This window comes from Callithrix jacchus, chromosome 7 (genome assembly GCF_049354715.1).
Source record: "Callithrix jacchus isolate 240 chromosome 7, calJac240_pri, whole genome shotgun sequence".
NCBI lineage: Eukaryota > Metazoa > Chordata > Mammalia > Primates > Cebidae > Callithrix > Callithrix jacchus.
The window spans coordinates 27,038,089-27,058,291 of record NC_133508.1 but is presented as its reverse complement, the minus strand read 5'-3'; the positions used below and the strand labels follow the sequence as shown (position 1 = coordinate 27,058,291).

The window sequence follows — 20,203 nt, the reverse complement described above, 5'->3', positions numbered from 1 at the left end:
CAAAAAAAATATAGCCAGGCCTGGTTCTCTCATCTCAGGTACTCAGGAGGCTGAAGCAGGACTGCATGAACACGGGAAGTAAGGATTATGGTGAGCTGAGATTGCAACACAGCACCCCAGCCTGGGTGACAGAGTGAGACTCGGTCTCAAAAACTAAACAAAAAAGAATAATACAACAGCCTTTGGAAGATGAGGGGGAAACGTTAAGAAGGGAAAGAAAGATAAGACACTACAAATTGGATTCTGTGTGTTCTGCTTGGGTGAGATGCACTAAAACCTCACAAATCAACACTAAAGAAGTTAGTCAAGTAACTGAATACTACCTGTTCACCAAAAAGTTATCAAAAGAAAAATTAAACATTATTTTGAAAACTGTGAAAATTGAGTACAGTATTTTCAAGTTACAAAGGCACATCTATCATGAGGCTTAATTATTCCAATGTTAAAAGAAATGAAGAGAACAAAGTTTAAATAGAGAAGCAATCAGACATTTCCTCTACAGCAATGAAATCTGTAGCATACATTTTGTATTCTGAAACAGCTTTCAGCCAGCCTGTGGGAAGAAGAAGAGGGCCCAGAACTGGGCATCAGGGTAGGAAGGAGGAAAGAAATCATATGGACACAGCAGGGAAAGAGAAGGGGTAGGGACTCGAGGCAGAGCCAGTCCTCCTGCTTGGGACCTGGGCCTAGGAAAGTTAACTAGAGCAGAGGGAGGAGCCCCAGGCTGTGGATGCCTCAGGGGGGAACTCGACATCATTAGGGCCAGAGGAGGTCCTGAGTCCTAGGGGTATCCATAGCCTCCCTACCTTTGGTTGTCTTCTGGTCGACAATGTGCCGCAAGTCACGACCCTCACTGGCTCCCAAATCCGACTGGGCAGGCTCCAAAGCAGTGGGGTCTGGTGCTACTGTCACTTCCACCTCGTAAATCTCAGAGCTGCAGGTCTTCTCCCTTCACGTCACCCTGAGCTGGTCCCGCTTGGGGCTGGCATTGGGGTACAGTGTGTTCCAGGCACTTCTGCTCCTTTCTGCTGGGGTCTGTGCCTTTGCTGGCTTTCCACTCAGATGTCTGAGCTCCAGGATGGCTCTACAGAACCCCTGTGGGGCTCTGCCCGGGGTTGACTTTGGTGCACATGCAACAGGTCAGTGTGGTCCCCATGGGGCAACTCTGATTTTCTTGGGTGTTTGGGCCGCTGCCTGCCCATATGTCTGCAGAGCTCCACACCTACTGACTCTTCCTGGCAAGGCATGGCTGGCATGGACAGCCCTGGACCATGGGGCTGTACCCTACTTACAGCCTGCACCATGCCTCACCTGCCCACCCTGAACTGACTTCCTGCAGCAGTCAGAACCTGCCTGGTTGATTTAGAATGGGCCTGAATGCACCAAACCTGACAGCTATGACTGCGGGAGGAGAGAGCACAGAGGAGCTCCTCAACCTCCGCCACCACCCATGAACTAAAGGTCCCCCACTGAAGACCCCCAAATGAGGGCACAAAACAAAGGCACCCAATGAGGGCAGCCACTGAAGGCCACCAGGTGAATGCTGGTTGACCTGCCAACCAGACCACATCCTGCTTAAGAGGAAACAATCAGGCCCAGGGCACCTCCACACTTCCCCCCAGACTCGGAACTTGAGGGAGTAGGTACAAGGCTCACCAGGCCCCGCCCCACCTTTCACTCATTGCTGGCTGCTGGGAGCTTTCAGATTTCTCACTGTGCTGACGTACCTAAAGATCATTACCTTACAATGAATGATGTTAAAATTACTGAAACCAAATCCGCCTCATGCACTAGCTGGGATTTGTAGAATCTCCTTTCCCCCATTACCTCTGAGCTTTATAGAAACTAGAAAAATGACAGATTTCTGCATGTGCTTTCAGAAAAACACATTGCCATGACTTAAGGCTACACTACAATGTGAAATGTTGTATATATTCAATACATATATATTCAGTTTACCTTTTTTGAAAATAACACACATATTCAACCTAATTAACAAGACTAATAGAGAAAATTTCCTAAAATTTATACACTAAGTTCATCACAGTTTTCTAATGTTCACTTTCATAGAGCAACTTTATGGTTTCAACAAAGAAAGAGGCTTATGGAAGAGAAAACCACCCAGTAATACAGTATTTTAAATGTGATCCTCATTGCTACTAATAAATAAAAATTACCCAGCATGTATTGTGAACTGCTTTGTGACTATGCTGACTTACTTATTCTCTCTGACTCTTGGTTTGATTATCTACAAAATATAACACCAATTTTATAAACTTGCTCTAAAAATTAGAGAAAAAGAATCCTCCTTCTCTATATATTGAACACTTACAAACTTACAGGCATCGTGTTTAGATTTTCACACACTTACCTTATGGAAGCCACATAACAACCTCATCTTTTAAATTAAATGCATTATGCCCAGATTTTTACATACTTACCTTATAGAAGCCATGTAAAATCTTCATATTACACTTATTATGGCCATATTTTTACACACTTACCTTATGGAAGCCATGTAAAATCTTCGTATTTTAAATTACAGTTATTATGGCCATATTTTTACACACTTACCTTAAAGAAGCCACATAACAACCCCATGTTTTAAATTACAGACAGTATGTCCAGATTTTTACACACTTACCTTATGGCAGCCACAGCTTTGTATTTTAAATTACAGTCATTATGGTCAGATTTTTACACACTTACCTTAAGGAAGCCAATAACAACCCCATGTTTTAAACTACAGACAATATGCCCAGATTTTTACACACTTACCTTATGGAGGCCACATCTTCGTATTTTAAATTACAGTCATTATGGTCAGATTTTTACACACTTACCTTAAGGAAGCCACATAACAACCCCATGTTTTAAATCACAGACAATATGCCCAGATTTTTACACACTTACCTTATGGAGACCACATCTTCGTATTTTAAATTACAGTCATTATGGTCAGATTTTTACACACTTACCTTAAGGAAGCCAATAACAACCCCATGTTTTAAATCACAGACAATATGCCCAGATTTTTACACACTTACCTTATGGAGGCCACATCTTCGTATTTTAAATTACAGTCATTATGGTAAGATTTTTACACACTTACCTTAAGGAAGCCAATAACAACCCCATGTTTTAAATCACAGACGATATGCCCAGATTTTTACACACTTACCTTATGGAAGCCACAGCTTTGTATTTTAAATTACAGTCATTATGGTCAGATTTTTACACACTTACCTTAAGGAAGCCAATAAAACCCCATGTTTTAAATTACAGACAATATGCCCAGATTTTTACACACTTACCTTATGGAAGCCACAGCTTTGTATTTTAAATTACAGTCATTATGGTCAGATTTTTACACACTTACCTTAAGGAAGCCACATAACAACCCCATGCTTTAAATTACAGACAATATGCCCAGATTTTTACACACTTACCTTATGGAAGCCTTGTAACAGCTTCGTATTTTAAATTACACTCATTATGGTCAGATTTTTCCACACTTACCTTATGGAAGCCCCAGCTTCATATTTTAAATTACAGTCATTATGGTCAGGTTTTTACACACTTACCTTATGGAGGTCACATAACAACCCCATGTTTTAAATTACAGACAATATGCACAGATTTTTACACACTTGCCTTATGGAGATCACATAACAACCTCATCTTTTAAATTATAGGCATTATGCCTAGATTTTTAAACATTTACCTTATGAAGGCCATGTAACAGCTTCATGTTTTAAATTATAGTCATTATGGCCAGATTTTTACAGAGTTATCTTATGGAGGCCACATAACAACTTCATCTTTTAAGTTACAGTCATTATGGCCAGATTATTACACATGTACCTTATGGAAATCACATAACACTCCCATCTTTTATTGATGAGCAGACTGAGCCTCAACCAAGTTAAAAACACATTCCCCACCACATCATAATGAGTGATGGAAACCGGATGCAAATTCCATTCTGTCTGACAGCAAAGGTGATGCAACGTAACAGAGACTGAGTTGTACCCAGCATATGGAGGGAGTCACAACACGTGGGTTCCCTTTCTCCACCCTTTCATGTGTGAATTTCATTGGTTTTTATGGCCTCAGAACAATCCTAAACTCCCTCCTAGGTTCCCCTGCAGTGGCCCCTTTTTTGGGGGACCACATATTTAGCTCCTTATAAACAGGTGCTTTGATGAAGAAAACCATTTTTTTAGGCCAAGAGATGTGTTGATCATGAAATAAAATTTTCTAGGCCCCAGGTTACTGTGAATTGTCTAGCTTTTCTAAAATATACATTGCTATTCCACGTAAAAAATCACAGGATCCACGGAATTTGTGCAGAAAGATTTAGAACTATGCTGCAGGAGCATCTTCCTGACAGCTGTGCAGGAAGACCAGCCGAAACACAGAAAGCAAGAGCACCTCCAAAGGCCAGGTGTGGTGGCTCCTGCCTGTCACCCTAGCAATATGAGAGGCCAAGGTGGATGGATCACTTGAGGCCAGGAGTTGGAGACTAGTCTGGGCAACAAAGTGAGACCCTGTCTCTACAAAAAATCGTTTTATATGATTGGAATCAAGAAGAGTGCCTCTAACATTGCTTTATCATAAAGAGGTCTGGTGTAGAATTCAAGACACGAAATTTTGAGTCTCACCGTGACACTTAAGTTTAACTAGAAAAGCTGTCAGAGACTTTCTCTACAGCAATGAAATCTATAGCTTACATTTTGTATTTTGAAAACCCAGTTTTCAGGCAGCCTGGGGCAAGATGAAGAGGAAACTGAACTGGGCATTGGGATAGGAAGAAAGAAGAATGGGTGGGGACTTGAGGCAGAGCCAGTCCTCCTGCTTGAGTCCTGGGGCTGGGAAAGCTAACTAGGGGCAGGAGGAAGAGCCCCAGGCTGTGGATGTCTTTGGGGGGAACCTTGAGTCAGCAGTGGCCTGAGGAGCTCCTGCTGTATCCAATCTTTTATAGATGAGCATAACATAACATATAGATGAGACAAGCAGTATTCGTTGCCTCCCTACCTTTGGTCATCTTCTTGTCGCCAATGTGCTGCAAGTCAGGACCCTGGCCAGCTCCCAAACCCAACTCAGCAGGCCGCAAAGCAGTCGGGTCAGGAGCTCTGGCCACCTCCACCTCATAGATCTTGGAACATCAGGATGGTTCTGTTCACCACACTCTGAGCTGGCCCTGCCTGGGTCTGGCATTGTGGGGCAGCATGTTTTGGGATCCTCTGCTCCTCTCTTCTGGTGTCTCTGCCTTTTCTGGCCATTCACCCATAGATGGCTTCTTAGAACCCCTACTTCAGCCCTGCCTGGTGCTGCCTTTGGTGCACATGAGATACTTAAGCATGGTCCCCTTGGGGCAACTCTGCTCTTCCCAGGCAGCTTGGGCCTTCACTTGCTTCTATGTCTGCAGAGCTCAGAACATGCCGCCTCTTCCCAGCGAAGTCATACTGGCACGGGCAACCCTGGCCAAAGGGCTGCATCTCACTAGAGCTCGCAGCTTACCTCACCCACCTACCTTGAGTTGACTTGTCTGTAAAAGTTGCAAACCTGCCTGGTTTACTCAGAGTGGGCCTAGGTGCAACAAGCCTGAGAACTGTGACTTTAGGAGGAAAGAGCACAGATGGAGCTCCTTCTCCTTCCACCACTGCCAAACCAACTGAAGACCAACAACTGAAGAGCACCAACTGAGGGCACTAAACAAAGGTAGCCAATGAAGGCACCCTCTGAAGGCCACCAGGTGAAGGTGGGTTGCCCTGCCAACCAGGCCATATACTGGTTAAGAGGACACAATCAGGCCCAGTGTCCCCTCCATGTGTCCCTGCCAACTTGGAACTTGAGATACCAGGCATGTGGCTCACAAGGTCCCGCCCTGCCAGCCACCGCATCCCACCTTTCATTCATTCCTGGCTAAGAGCTTTCAGGTTTCTCACTGTCTTGAAGTTCCTAGGGTTTATCACCTTACAATGAATTATGCTAAAATTCCTGAAGCCAAATCTGGCTCTTGCACTAGCTGGAATTCATAGAACCTCCTTTACCCCATAACCTCTGAGTTTTTTACAAACTACAAAAATGACAGATTTCTGCAGGTGCTTTCAGAAAAAAAATTGTCATGAGCTAAGTCTACTCCTTGATGTCTAATTATATTTTATGTATATATACATATGCATTCAATCCATACATATTCCATTTACAATTTTGAAAATAACACATATTCAATCAAATTAATAAGAGTAATAGAGGACATTTTTTAAAATTTGTACACTAATATATTACAGTTTCCCAATGATCACTTTGATACATCAACTTAGAATCTATGGCTTCAAAAACAAAGAGGCTTATGTAAGGGAAAAGCATTCTGTTAATACAAGATTTTAAATGTGATCACCATTGCTAGTTTCAACAGGCAATTACCCAGTAGATGTATTGTGAACTGCTTTGTGACTGTAGTGACTCATAGAATCTTTCAGATTGTTGGTTTGATCATGTCAAAAATATGAGTAACACCAGCTTTATAAACTTGCTCTAAAAATTAAATGAGAGAAAAATAATCCTCCTTCTGTATATAAGACTTTCAAAATCATAGGCATTGTGCCCTGATTTTTACACACTTACCTTATTGAAGCCTTAAAACAACCCTATCCTTTAAATTACAGTCATTTTGCTCACACCAATTTTTACACACTTATATTATGGAAGCCTCAAAATAATCCCATCTTTTATAGATGAGTACAATGAAGGTCAGAGTAGTTAAAAACACAGTCAGCATCACGTGCTAATGAGTGATGAACTGGGATTCAAATCCAGTTCTCCCTGACGCCATAGGTACTGCAACTTCACAATGACCAAGTTATACTCAGGACATGGAGGCAGTCAGAACATGTGGATTCCCTTTCTCTACCCTCTTATGTGTGAATTTGAATGGCTTTCATGGCCTCAGAACCATCCTAAACTCCCTCCCAGGTTGCCTTGCAGTGGTTCCCTTTCTCTTGGAAATGACTAGGAATCTGCATATTTAGACTACAAGCATCTCCTTAGAAACAGGCTTAATGATGGAGAAGTGAAACTTTTTGCCAGGAATGGTGGCTCTCGCCTGAACTTTGGGAAGTCAGGGTGGGCAGATGTCCTGAGGCCAGGAGTTTGAGACAAGCCTGACCAACATGGTGAAACTCCATCTCTACTAAAAAGGACAAAATTAGCCAAGAGTCTGGCAAATGCCTCTAATTCCAGCTACTCAGAAGGCTAAGGTAGGAAAATTGCTTGAACCCAGGAGGCAGAGGTTGCAACAACCTAAGATTGTCTCATTACACTCCAGCCTGGAGAATAAGAGCAAAATTTTATCTCAAAAAAGATATAAAAATTTCTATGGCCTAGGTTACTAACTGTGAATTGTCTCGTTTATCTGCAATTAGCCAAGGTGACATTACTTGTAACACATAACAGGATCCACTGAATTTGTGAAGAAAGATTTGGAACGATGCTGTAGGAGCATCTTACTGACAGCTGGGCAGGAGGAGCAGTGGAAACACGCAAAGCAAGAGCACCTCCAAAGTCCAGGTGTGCTGGTTTTGCCTATCTGCTCAGCAATGTGAAAATCCAAGGCAGGTGGATCACTTGACACCAGGAGTCACCAGCCTGGGGAACACAGTGAGACCCTGCCTCTACAAACAATTTTTTAATGATTAGAATCAAGAAGAGTACTTTTGACCCTCTGTCCTTGCTTTAGAATACAGAGCTCTAGTCCAGAAATCAAGATATGAAATTGTGAGACCCAATAGGGCTATTTAAGTTTAAATAGAAGAAATGTTAGACATTTCCTCTATAGCAACGAAATCTGTAGCATTTTGCAGTTTGGAAACTTAGTTTCTGGCCAACGTGGGGGAGCAGAAGAGGTCCCAGAACTCAGCATTGGGGTAGGAAGGAGGAAGAAAACTGGATGGACCCAGCAGGGAACCAAGATAAGCTGGGAAGGCAAGGCAGACCCAGTCCTTTTGCTTGTGGCCTGAGCCTAAGAAAGCTAACTAGGGGAAGGAGGGAGGAGCCCCATGCTGTGGATGCCTCCAGGTGCAACCTTGGGTCAGCAATGGCCAGAGAAGCTCCTGAGTCCAAGCAGTGTCTGTCGCCTCCCTACCTTTGGATGTCTTCTGGTCACCAATGTGCTGCAAGTCAGGATGCTCTCCGGCTCCCAAATCCAACCGTGCAGGCTCCAAAGCAGTGAGGTCTGGCATACTGCCACCTCCACGTGGTAGATCTCAGAGTGTCAGGACGTCTCTTCCTACTACACCCTGAGTTTTGCCCCCATTTGGGGCTGGAACTGGGGTACAGGTTGTTCTGGGCACCCCTGCTCCTCTCTGCTGGGACTGTACCTTTGTTGGGTACCCACTAATAGATATCAGAGGCCAGAATGGCTCCACAGAATTTGGTGCATGTGGTCAGTGTGATCCACAAAGGGCATCTCAGCACATCTCAGGCAGCTTGGGCCTTCACTGGCCCCCACATCTGCAGACCTCAGTGCCTGCCACCTCTTCCCAGCATAGGCATGGCTGGCACAGGTAGCAGCAGGCCATGGAGCTGCATGTCACTAGCAGCCCTCCCCATCTCACCTGCTCACGCTGAACCGACTAATCTGCAACAGCCACCACCCTGCCTGGTTTATTCAGAATGGGCCTGGATGCGACAAGCCTGAGTGCTGTGACTGCAGGAGGAAAGAACATCGGTGGAGCTCCTTCTGCTGCTGCCCAACAACTCAAGGCCACCAATTGAAGACCAGCAGCTGAGGGTGCCAAGCCAAGGCAACCAATGAGGGTACCCAGTGAAGGCCACCAGGTGAAGGCCAGTTGCCCTGCCATCCAGACTGCATCCTGGTTAAGAGGAAACAATCAGGCCCAGAGTCTGCTGCATGCCTCCCCCTACACTTGGAACTTGAGAGCACAGGCACATGGCTCTTAGGCCTTGCCCTGCCATAGGCTCCACCCCACCTTTCATTCATTGCTGGCTACTGGGAGGTTTTGGGTGTCTCACTGTGCTGAGGTTCCTAGGGATCATCACCTTATAATGAATGATGCTACAATTACTGAAACCAAATCTGCCTCATGCAGTGTCTTGGATTCATAGAACCCCCTTTCCCCCATAACCTCTGAGCTTCATAGAAACTAGAAAAATGATAGATTTCTGCATGTGCTTTCAGAAAAAAAACTTTGCTATGACTTAAGCCTACCCTGTAATGTAAAGTTTTAAACACATACATATGCACAAATGTATTCAATACATATATGTTCAACTTCTGTTTTTTGAAAATGACACATACATTCAAGCAAATTAACAAGACTAGTAGAAGAAATTTTCTAAAATTTATACACTAAGCTTCATCACAATTTTCTATTGATCACTTTCATAGAACAACTTAAACTTCATGGTTTCAACAAAGAAAGAGGCTTATGGAAGAGAAAACCACCACATAATACAGTATTTTAAATGTGATCCTCATTGCTGTAATAAATAACAATTACCCAGTATGTATTGTGAACTGCTTTGTGACTATGGTGACATATTTAATCTCTCTGATTCTTAGTTTGATTAACCTCAAAATACAACAACAATTTTATAAACTTGTTCTAAAAATTAGAGAGAAAAATAATTCTCCTTCTGCATATATTGAACACTTACAAATTTATAGACGTCGTATCCAGATTTTTATGTATTTGTCTTACAAAGCCACATAACAACCGCATGTTTTAAATTACATTTATTATGCCCAGATTTTACACGCTTACCTTATGGAAGCCCCAGAACAACCTCATGTTTTAAATTACAGGCATTATGGCCAGATTTTTACACACATACCTTATGGAAGGTATATAACACTCCCATCCTTTATAGATGAGCAAACTGAGGCTCACTGGAGTTAGAAACACATTCCCTACCATGTCATAATGAGTGATGGAATTGGGACTCAAATCCAGTTCCTTCTGACACCAAAGTTGTGCAACATAACAAAGATTAATTGTGCCCAGCAGATGGAGGGAGTGAAAACATGTGGGTTCCGTTTCTCTACCCTTTTTTTTTTTGTGAGTTTCATGGTTTTTTATGGCCTCAGAACAATCCTAAACTCCCTCCCAGGTTGCCTTGCAGTGGTTCCCTTCTTCCTGGGGATGATTACTAAGCTGCATATTTAGACCACATATTTAGCTCCTTATAAACAGGTGCTTTGATTAAGAAAAGACAATTTCTAGGCCAAGAGATGTGTTGATCATGAAATAAAATTTTCTAAGCCCTAGGTTACTAACTGTGAAGTGTCTAGCCTTTCTATAAAACACAGGGCTATTCCACGTAAAAAACATCCAGGATCCACTGAATTTGCAGAAAGATTTAGAACTATGCTGCAGCAGCACCTTACTGACAGCTGTGCAGGAAGACCAGACTATACACACAAAGAGCACCTCCAAGGGCCAGGGGTGGTGGTTCTTGCCTGTCACCGTAGCAATGTGATTCACTTGAGGCCAGGAGTTTGAGACTAGCCTGGGCAACACAGTGAGAATCTGTCTCTACAAAATTTTTTTTTATATGATTAGAATCAAGATGAGTGCCTCTAACATTGCTTTATGATATAGGGGCATGGTCTGGAATTCAAGATATGAAATTGTAAGTCTCACAGTTGCTACTTAAGTTGAACTAGAAAAGCTTTCAGACATTTTCTCTATAGCAATGACATTTGTAGCTTACATTTTTAAATTTTGAAAACTTAGCATTCAGGCAGCTTGGGGCAAGATGAAGAGGAAACTGAACTGGGCATTGGGATAGGAAGAAAGAAGAATGGGTGGGGACTCGAGGCAGAGCCAGTCCTCCTGCTTGGGGCCTGGGGCTGGGAAAGCTAACTAGGGTCAGGAGGAAGAGCCCCAGGCTGTGGATGTCTTTGGGGGGAACCTTGAGTCAGCAGTGGCCTGAGGAGCTCCTGCTGTATCCAATCTTTTATAGATGAGCATAACATAACATACAGATGAGCCAAGCAGTATTCGTTGCCTCCCTACCTTTTGTTGTCTTCTTGTCGCCAATGTGCTGCAACTCTGGCCATAGTGCTGCCTTCCACTAGCATCTCGCACCTTACCTCACCCACCTACCTTGAGTTGACTTGTCTGTAAAAGTTGCAAACCTGCCTGGTTTATTTAGAGTGTGCCTAGGTGCAACAAGCCTGAGAACTGTGACTTTAGGAGGAGAGAGCACAGATGGAGCTCCTCTCCTTCCACCACTGCCAAACCAACTGAAGACCAACAACTGAAGAGCACCAACTGAGGGCACTAAACAAAGGTAGCCAATGAAGGCACCCTCTGAAGGCCACCAGGTGAAGGTGGGTTGCCCTGCCAACCAGGCCATATACTGGTTAAGAGGACACAATCAGGCCCAGTGTCCCCTCCATGTGTCCCTGCCAACTTGGAACTTGAGAGACCAGGCACGTGGCTCACAAGGCCCCACCCTGCCAGCCACCGCATCCAACCTTTCATTCATTCCTGGCTGCTAAGAGCTTTCAGGTTTCTCACTGTCTTGAAGTTCCTAAGGTTTATCACCTTACAATGAATTATGCTAAAATTCCTGAAGCCAAATCTGGCTCTTGCACTAGCTGGAATTCATAGAATCTCCTTTACCCCATAACCTCTGAGTTTTTTACAAACTACAAAAATGACAGATTTCTGCTGGTACTTTCAGAAACAAAATTGCCATGAGCTTAGTCTACTGTGTGATGTCTAATTATATTTCATATAGATATATACATATGCATTCAATCCATACATATTCCATTCATAATTTTGAAAATAACACATATTCAATCAAATTAGTAAGAGTAATTGAGGACATTTTCTAAAATTTATACACTAATATATCACAGTTTCCCAATGATCACTTTGATACATCAACTTAGAATCGATGGCTTCAACAGCCAAGGAGGCTTATGTAAGAGAAAAGCATTCTCTTAATACTAGAGTTTAAATGTGATCACCATTGCTACTTTGAATGACCCGGTAAATGTACTGTGAACTGCACTGTAACCATAGTGACTCAATGTGATCAGCATTGCTAGTTTCCACAGGCAATTACCCAGTAGATGGATTGTGAACTGCTTTGTGACTCTAGTGACTCATTGAATCTTTCAGATCCTTGGTTTGATCATGTCAAAAATATGAGTAACACCAGTTTTTATAAACTTGCTCTAAAAATTAAAAAAAATAATTCTCCTTCTCTATAGAATGAAGACTTACAAAATTATAGACATTGTGTCCAGATTTTTACACACTTACCTTATTGAAGCCTTAAAAAACCCTATTCTTTAAATTACAGGCATTGTGTCCACACCAATTTTTACACCCTAATATTATGGAAGGCTCATAATAATCCCATCTTTAATAGATGAGCAAACTGAGGTTCAGAGGAGTTAAAAACACATTCATCATCACGTCCTAATGAGTGATGGAACTGGGATTCAAATCCCGTTCTCTCTGACGCCAAAGGCAGTGCAACATAACCAAGACCAAGTTATACTGAGCAAGTGGAGGCAGTCAAAACATGTGGATGCCCTTTCTCTTCTCTCTTATGTGTGAATCTGAATGGCTTTCATGGCCTCAGAACTAACCTAAACTCCCTCCCAGGTTGCCTTGCAGTGGTTCCCTTCGGCTTACAAATGACTAGGAATCTGCATATTTAGACTACAAGCATCTCCTTAGAAACAGGTTTGTTGATCAAGAAATGAAACTTTTGGCCAGGGATGATGGTGACTCTCACCTGTACTTTAGGAAGCCAGGGTGGGCAGATGTCCTGAGGTCAGGAGTTCGAGACAAGCCTGACCAACATGGTGCAACTCCATCTCTACTAAAAAGGACAAAATTAGCTGAGTGTGTGGTGAATGCCTCTAATCCCAGCTACTCAGAAGGCTAAAGCAGGAGAAACACTTGAACCCAGGAGGCAGAGGTTGCAATGACCTAAGATGCTGTCATTGCCCACCAGCCTGGGCAACAAGAGCAAAATTTTATCTAAAAAAAAAAAATAGATATGAAAATTTCTAGGACCTAGGTTACTGTGAATTGTCTAGCTTATCTGCAATAAGCAAAGGTATTATTACATGTAAAATATCACAGGATTCACTGAATTTGTCTAGAAAACTTTGGAATGATGTCTCAGGAGCATCTCACTGACAGTTGGGTAGGAGGAGCAGTGGAAACTCGCAAAGCAAGAGCACCTCCGAAGTCCAGGTGTGGTGGTTCTTGCCTGTCAGCCCAGCAATGTGGGAAGGGAAGGTGGGTGGATCACTTGACACCAGGAGTTAGAGACCAGCCTGGGGAACAAGGTGACACCCTGCCTCTCCCCCCGCAAAAATGTTTTTTAATGATTAGAATTAAGAGGACATACTTCTGACCCTCTGACATTGCTTGAAGACACAGAGCTCTAGTCCAGAAATCAAGATATCAAATTGTGAGTCCCAATAGGGCTATTTAAGTCTAAATAAAAGAAATGTTAGACATTTTCTCTACAGCAATGAAATCTGTAGCATTCATTTTGTAGTTTGGAAACTTAGTTTCTGGCCAGCCTGGGGGAAGCAGAAGAGGTCCCAGAACTCAGCATTGGGGTAGGAAGGAGGAAGAAAACTGGATGGACACAGCAGGGAACTAAGATAAGCTGGGAAGGCAAGGAAGACCCAGTCCTTTTGCTTGTGGCCTGAGCCTAAGAAAGCTAACTAGGGGAAGGAGGGAGGAGCCCCATACTGTGGATGCCTCCAGGTGCAACCTTGGGTGAACAATGGCCAGAGGAGCTCCTGAGGCCAAGCAGTGTCTGTTGCCTCCTTACCTTTGGGTGTCTTCTGGTCGCCAATGTGCTGCAAGTCAGGACGCTCTCCGGCTCCCAAATCCAACCATGCAGGCTCCACAGCAGTGAGGTCTGGCGTACTGCCACCTCTGTGTGATAGATCTTAGAGTGTCAGGACGTCTCTTCCCACTGCACCCTGAGCTTGCCATGCTTGGGGCTGGCATTGGGGTACAAGTTGTTCTGGGCACCTCTGCTCCTCTCTGCTGGGACTGTGTCTCTGTTAGGCACCCACTCATAGATGTCAGAGCCCAGAATGGCTCCACAGAATCCCTGCCCGGCCATGCCTCGGGCTGTGTTTGGTGCATGTGGTCAGTGTGATCCACAAGGGGCAGATCAGCACGTCAGGCAGCTTGGGCCTTCACTGCAGCCATGTCTGCAGAGCTCAGCACCTGCCACCTCTTCCCAACATAGGCATGGCTAACACAGGCAGCACCCAGGCCATGGAGCTGCACACCACTAACAGCCTCACCCTCCCTCACCTGGTCACCCTGAGCTGACTTATCTGCAACAGCCACCACCCTGCCTGGTTTATTCAGAATGGGCCTGGATGCTGTGACTTAGAGCTGAGAGCTGTGACTGCGGGAGGAGAGAACATCAATGGAGCTCCTTCCACCGCTGCCCAACAACTCAAGGCCACCACCTGAAGACAACCAGGTGAGATTACCAACCCAAGGCAACCAATGGGGGCACTCAGTTAAGGTCACCAGGTGAAGGCCAGTTGCCCTGCCATTCAGACTGCATCCTGGTTAAGAGGAAACAATCAGGCACAGAGTCCCCTGCATCCCTGTCCCTAAACTTGGAACATGAGAGCACAGGCACATGGCTCCAAGGCCCCACCCTGCCATTGTCCCCGCCCTGCCAGCAGCCCCACCCCACCTTTCATTCATTGCTGGCTGCTAGGAGATTTCAGATTTCTCACTGTGATGATGTTCCTAGCGATCATCATCTTACAATGAATGATGTTAAAATTACTGAAATTAAATCTGCCTCATGCACTAGCTGGGATTCCTAGAACCCCCTTTCCCCATAAGCTCTGAGATTTTTCGAAACAAAAAAAAAAAAGACAGATTTCTGCACAGGCTTTCAGATAAAAGCCTTGCCATGAGGTATGCCTATTCTATAATGTCAAGTCACATTTCATATATATGTATATATACATCCAATTCACATATATTCGTTTTACACTTTTGAAAATAATATACAATTTTCTAAACTGTACACACCAAGTACATCAGATTTCTAATGATCACTTTGATAGAGCAACTTAGAATTTATAGTTTCAACAAACTGAAAGGTTTATGTAAGAGAACACCACCACAAAATACAAGATTTTCAATGTGATTATCATTGGTACTTTTAACTAAAATCTACCCAGTAAATGTATTGTGAATTGCATTGTGACTGTGGTGATTTGTTTGGTCTTTCTGGTCCTTGGTTTGATTATCTCAAAAATGTGAGTATCATCAACTTTATAAACTTGCTCTAAAAATTAAATGAGACAAAAATAATCCTTCTTCTCCATATGTTGAACACTTACAAAATTATAGGCATTGTGTCCACACTTTTACACACTTACCTTATAGCAGCCTCATAACAACCCTCTTTTTGAATTATAAGCACTTTGGCATGATTCTTACACACTTACCTTATGGAGGCCTCATAAAAACTGAGGCTCAGATGAGTTAGAAACACATTCATTATGACCTCATAATGAGGAATGGAACTGGGATTCATCTCCAGTTTTCTCTGATGCCAAGAATGGTACAATTTAATGAGGACCAAGTTATACCCAGAACACAGAGGGATCAAAACAGACGGATTCCCTTTTCTACACCCTCATGTGTGAATTTCAGTGGCGTTCACACCTCAGAACAATCCTAAACATCCTCCCAGTTTGCCTTGCAGTGGTTCCCTTTTTCTTGGTGATGATTAGGAATCTGCGTATTTAGACCAAAAGAAACACTTTTTAAAAGCTGTGTTGATCAAGAAATGAAATTTGCTAGGCCATAGGTTACTTACTTTGAATTGTCTAGCTTCTCTGCAATAAATAAAAGGCTATTCCATGTAAAAAATCACAGTATCCACTGAACTTGGGCAGAAAGGGTGGGACTATGCTGTAGGACCATGTAACTGACAGCTGTGCAGGAAGACCTGCAGAAGCACACAAAGCAAGAGCGCCTCCAGCGGCCAGGTGCGGTAGTTCTTGCCTGTCATCCCAGCAATGTGGGAGGCCAAGGTGGGTGAATGAATCACTAGAGGCCAGGTGTTTGAGACCAGCCTGGGCAACACAGTAAGACCCTGTCTCTAGAAAAAAACGATTATTTTTTATTATTAGAATCAGGAAGAGTACCTGCAATCCACTGCCACTGCTTTAGAATAGAGAACTTTGTTCTAGAACTCAAGATATAAAATTGTGAGTCCCAATGTGGCTACTTAAGTTTAAATAGAAGAGCTTTCAGACATTTTCTCTACAGCACTGAAATCTGTAGCATCCATTTTGTATTCTGAAAACTTTAGTTTCTGACCAGCCTAGGGGAAGAAGACCAAGAGGGCCTAGAAGTGGGCATTTGGGAAGCGAGGAGAAAAGAAACTGGCTGGATGCAACAGGGAAAGACGAAAGGGTGGGCAGTCCAGGCAGAGCCAGTCCTTCTGCCTAGGGCCTGGGCCTAGGAAAGTCAACTAGGGGCAGGAGGGAGGAGCCTGGGGCTGTGGATGTCTCTGGGGGGTACCTTGGGTCAGCAACAGCCAGAGGTATCTGACCAAGTGGTATCTGCGGCCTCCCTACCTTTGGACGCCTTCTGGTCGCATCACCAATGTAATGTGCTGCAGGTCAGGACACCGGAATCAGATTTGGCAGGCTCCAAGCATGGGTGTCTGGCGCTGCTCCCACCATGAAGTGGCTCATGGATCTCAGAGTTCAGGATGACTTCACCCACCGCACCCCCATCCGGCCACGCTTGGGGCTGGCACTGGTGACAGCATGTTTCAGAAGCTTCTGCTCCTCTCTGCTGTGACCTGCACCATTGCTGGCCGCCCGCTCATTGATATCAAAGTCACAGAACAGCTCCACGGAACCCCTGTGCTGGCCCTGCCTGGGGCTGGCTTGAGTGCACTTGCCACAGGGCAGCATGGTCCCCATGGGGCCCCTCTGCTCTTCTGGGGCAGCTTGGGCCTTTGCTTGTCCTCATTTCTGCAGAGCTGAGCACCTCCTGCCTCTCCCCAGGAAAGGCAACCAAATGGCACCAACTTAAGGCACCCACTGAAGGCCCTAAATGAAAGCCACCTAATAATGAAGGCCGGTTGCCCTGCCAACCACATCGTGTTCTGCTTAGGAAGAACCAATCAGGATGTGAGTTCCCTCTAGGCGTCGGCCTGTTATTTGTGAGGTGGGAGTCCGGGCACTGGCTCACAAAGCCCCACCCCTCCAACTACCCCATCCCACCTTTCATTTATTGGTAGCTGGTAGCAACTTTCTTTACTGTGAATAATAAATATGAATTCAGGTGAAATTTCTGTATCCTAACTTACCTCATGTACAACCTGACTTTCAAAGACCCTCATACCCCACGGCCTCTGAGTTTTCTGGAAACTACACAGAATGCAAATTTCTGCAGGTGCTTTCAGAAAAAACAGTGCCACGAACTGAGATTACTCTGTGATCTTTTGATCTATGATATATATATAATTGATACGATATATGAAATATGTTAATACATATTCACAATTATATTCTTAATTTTAAATGCACATATTTAAGCAAATTAAGAGTGAGAAAATTGTGTAAAATTTATATACTAAGTACATCATGTTTTTCTAATGGTCAATTTGATAGAACAATTTCAAATCTTTGGTTTCGACAAATCAGGAGGCTTAGGTAAGAGAAAACCACCATATAATACAAGATTTTCATTGTGATCATCATTACATTTTTAGATGAAATTTCACTCTTCTTGGCCAGGCTGGAGAGCAATGGCGCAATCTTGACTCAGTGCAACCTCCGCATCCCGTGTTCAAGCAATTCTCTGCCTCAGCCTCCCGAGGAGCTGAGATGACATGCATGTGACACCATACTCAGCTAGTTTTGTGTTTTTAGTAGAGACAGGGTTTCTTTTTTTGTTTGTTTTGTTTTGAATTAATCTTTATTTTTTCCCATTTTCTTTATTTTTTTCCCAAACTTTTTTATTAATTGCATTTTAGGTTTTGGGGTACATGTGAAGAACATGCAAGATTGGGGCATAGGTACACACGTGGCGGTGTGATTTGCTGCCTTCCTCCCCATCACCTAGAGACAGGGTTTCCCCGTGTTTGTCAGGTTGGTCTTGAACTCCGGATCTCAGGTGATCCGCCCACCTTGGCCTCCCAATGTGCTGGGATCATAGGCCTGAGCTACTGCACCTGGCCCATTTCTACTTTTAACTAGCACTTACCCAGTAAATAGATTGTGAACTGCTTCCTGACTATGGTGATTTAAACTTACTGATCCTTTGATTATCTCAAAAATATTTTTAATACCAATTTGATAAACTTGTTTAAAAATTAAAGAAAAATAATCCTTCTCCATATATTGAACAATCACAAAATTAAAGACACTGTGTACAGACTTTTACTTACCTTATTGAAGTCACATAACAACTTTGTCTTTAAATTACAGGCATCATTCCCAGATTTTTACACACTTACCTTATGCAGTCCTCATAACAATCCCACCTTTAACAGATGAGCAAACTGAGGCTCAGAGGAGTTAAAAGCACATTGACCATCAAGTCATAATGAGTGATAGAACTGGGATTCAAATCCAGTCCTCCCTGCCTCAAAGGTGGTGCAACTTTACAAAGACCAAGTTACATCCAGCACGTGTAGGATCAAAACATGCGGATTCCCTTTCTCTACCCTCTTACGTGTGAATTTCATTGGTTTTCACGGCCTCAGAACAATCCTAAACTCCCTCCCAGGTTGCCTTTCAGTGGATCACTTCTCCTTGGGGATGATTAGGAATCTGCATTTTTGGACCACAAGCATCTATAAACAGTTGTGTTGATCATGAAATAAAAATTTCTAGGCCATAAGTTACTAACTGTGAATTGTTTAGCTTCTCTTCTACAAATAATAGGCTATTCTATGCTAATAAATCACAGGATCCACTGGATTTTTGCAGAAAGATTTGAAACGGTGCTGCAGGAGCATCTTCCTGACAGCTGCGCAGGAAGACCAGCTGAAACACACAGAGCAGGAGCCCCTCCAAAGCCCAGGTATGGTGGTTCTTGCTTGTCAGCTCAGCAATGTGGGAGACCAAGGTGGGTTAATCACTTGAGACCAAGAGTTTGAGAACAGCCTGGGCAACACGGTGAGACCCTGTCTCTATAAAAAAAACCATTTTTCATGAGTAGAAACAAGAAGAGAACCTCTGACATTACTTTAGTATAGAGCTCCGGTCTAGAATTGAACATACGAAATTGTGAGTCCTAGAGTCAGTCCTCTTGCTCGGGGCCTGGGCCTAGTAAAGCGAACCAGGAGCAGGAGGGAGGAGCCCCAGGCTGTGGCTGTCTCCGGGGGGACCCTTGGGACAGCAATGGCCAGAGGAGCTCCTGAGAGCAAGCGGTATCTGTGGCCTCCCTACCTTTGGGTGTCTTCTGCTCCCCGCATCAGATTGGGCAGACTCCAAGCAGAGCTGTCTGGCGCTGCTCCCACCGTCACCTCCACCTCCTGGATCGCAGAGCCTCAGGATGGCTCCGCCCACCTCAGCCTGAGCTGGCCCCGCTTGGGGCTGGCATTGGAAAACAGTTCCACTGTGGCTACTTAAGTTTAAATAGAAGAGGTGCCAAGGCCGGGCGCGGTGGCTTACGCCTGTAATCCCAGCACTTTGGGAGGCCGAGGCGGGTGGATCACGAGGTCAAGGGATCAGACCATCCTGGTCAACATGGTGAAACCCCGTCTCTAGTAAAAATACAAAAAATTAGCTGGACATGGTGGCGCGTGCCTGTAATCCCAGCTACTCAGGAGGCTGAGGCAGGAGAATTGCCTGGACCCAGGAGGCGGAGGTTGCGGTGAGCCGAGATCGCGCCATTGCACTCCAGCCTGGGTAACAAGAGCGAAACTCCGTCTCAAAAAAAAAAAAAAAAAAAAAAGAAAGGTGCCAGACGTTTTCTCTACAGCAGTGAAATCTGTAGCATCCATTCTGTATTTTGTAAATTTAGTTTTCGGCCACCTGTGGGAAGAACAAGAGGTCCCAGAAGTGGACACTGAGGTAGGGAAGAGGAAGGAAACCGGCCAGACACAACAGCGAAAGAAGGGGTGGGGACTTGAGGCAGAGCCAGTCTTCCTGCCTGGGAGCTGGGCC

The 20,203-nt window shown here is 44.1% G+C and overlaps 1 protein-coding gene across 11 annotated transcripts in view; it reads right to left on the bottom strand.

The window, feature by feature from the left end:
- Positions 1–20,203, bottom strand: part of LOC103790987 (amyloid beta A4 precursor protein-binding family B member 1-interacting protein-like) — a 216,554-nt gene that overhangs the window by 2,301 nt on the left and 194,050 nt on the right. For 4 of the 11 annotated variants that reach the window (XR_013519599.1, XR_013519601.1, XR_013519600.1 and 1 more), the window contains exon 2: positions 807–20,071. The exons of 5 other annotated variants lie outside the window; for them this stretch is intronic. The gene's annotated coding sequence lies outside the window, so the exon portion shown is untranslated. The remainder of the gene's footprint in view (positions 1–806; positions 20,072–20,203) is intronic. 2 more of the 11 variants (XM_078329663.1, XM_078329658.1) reach the window with 2 other exon arrangements.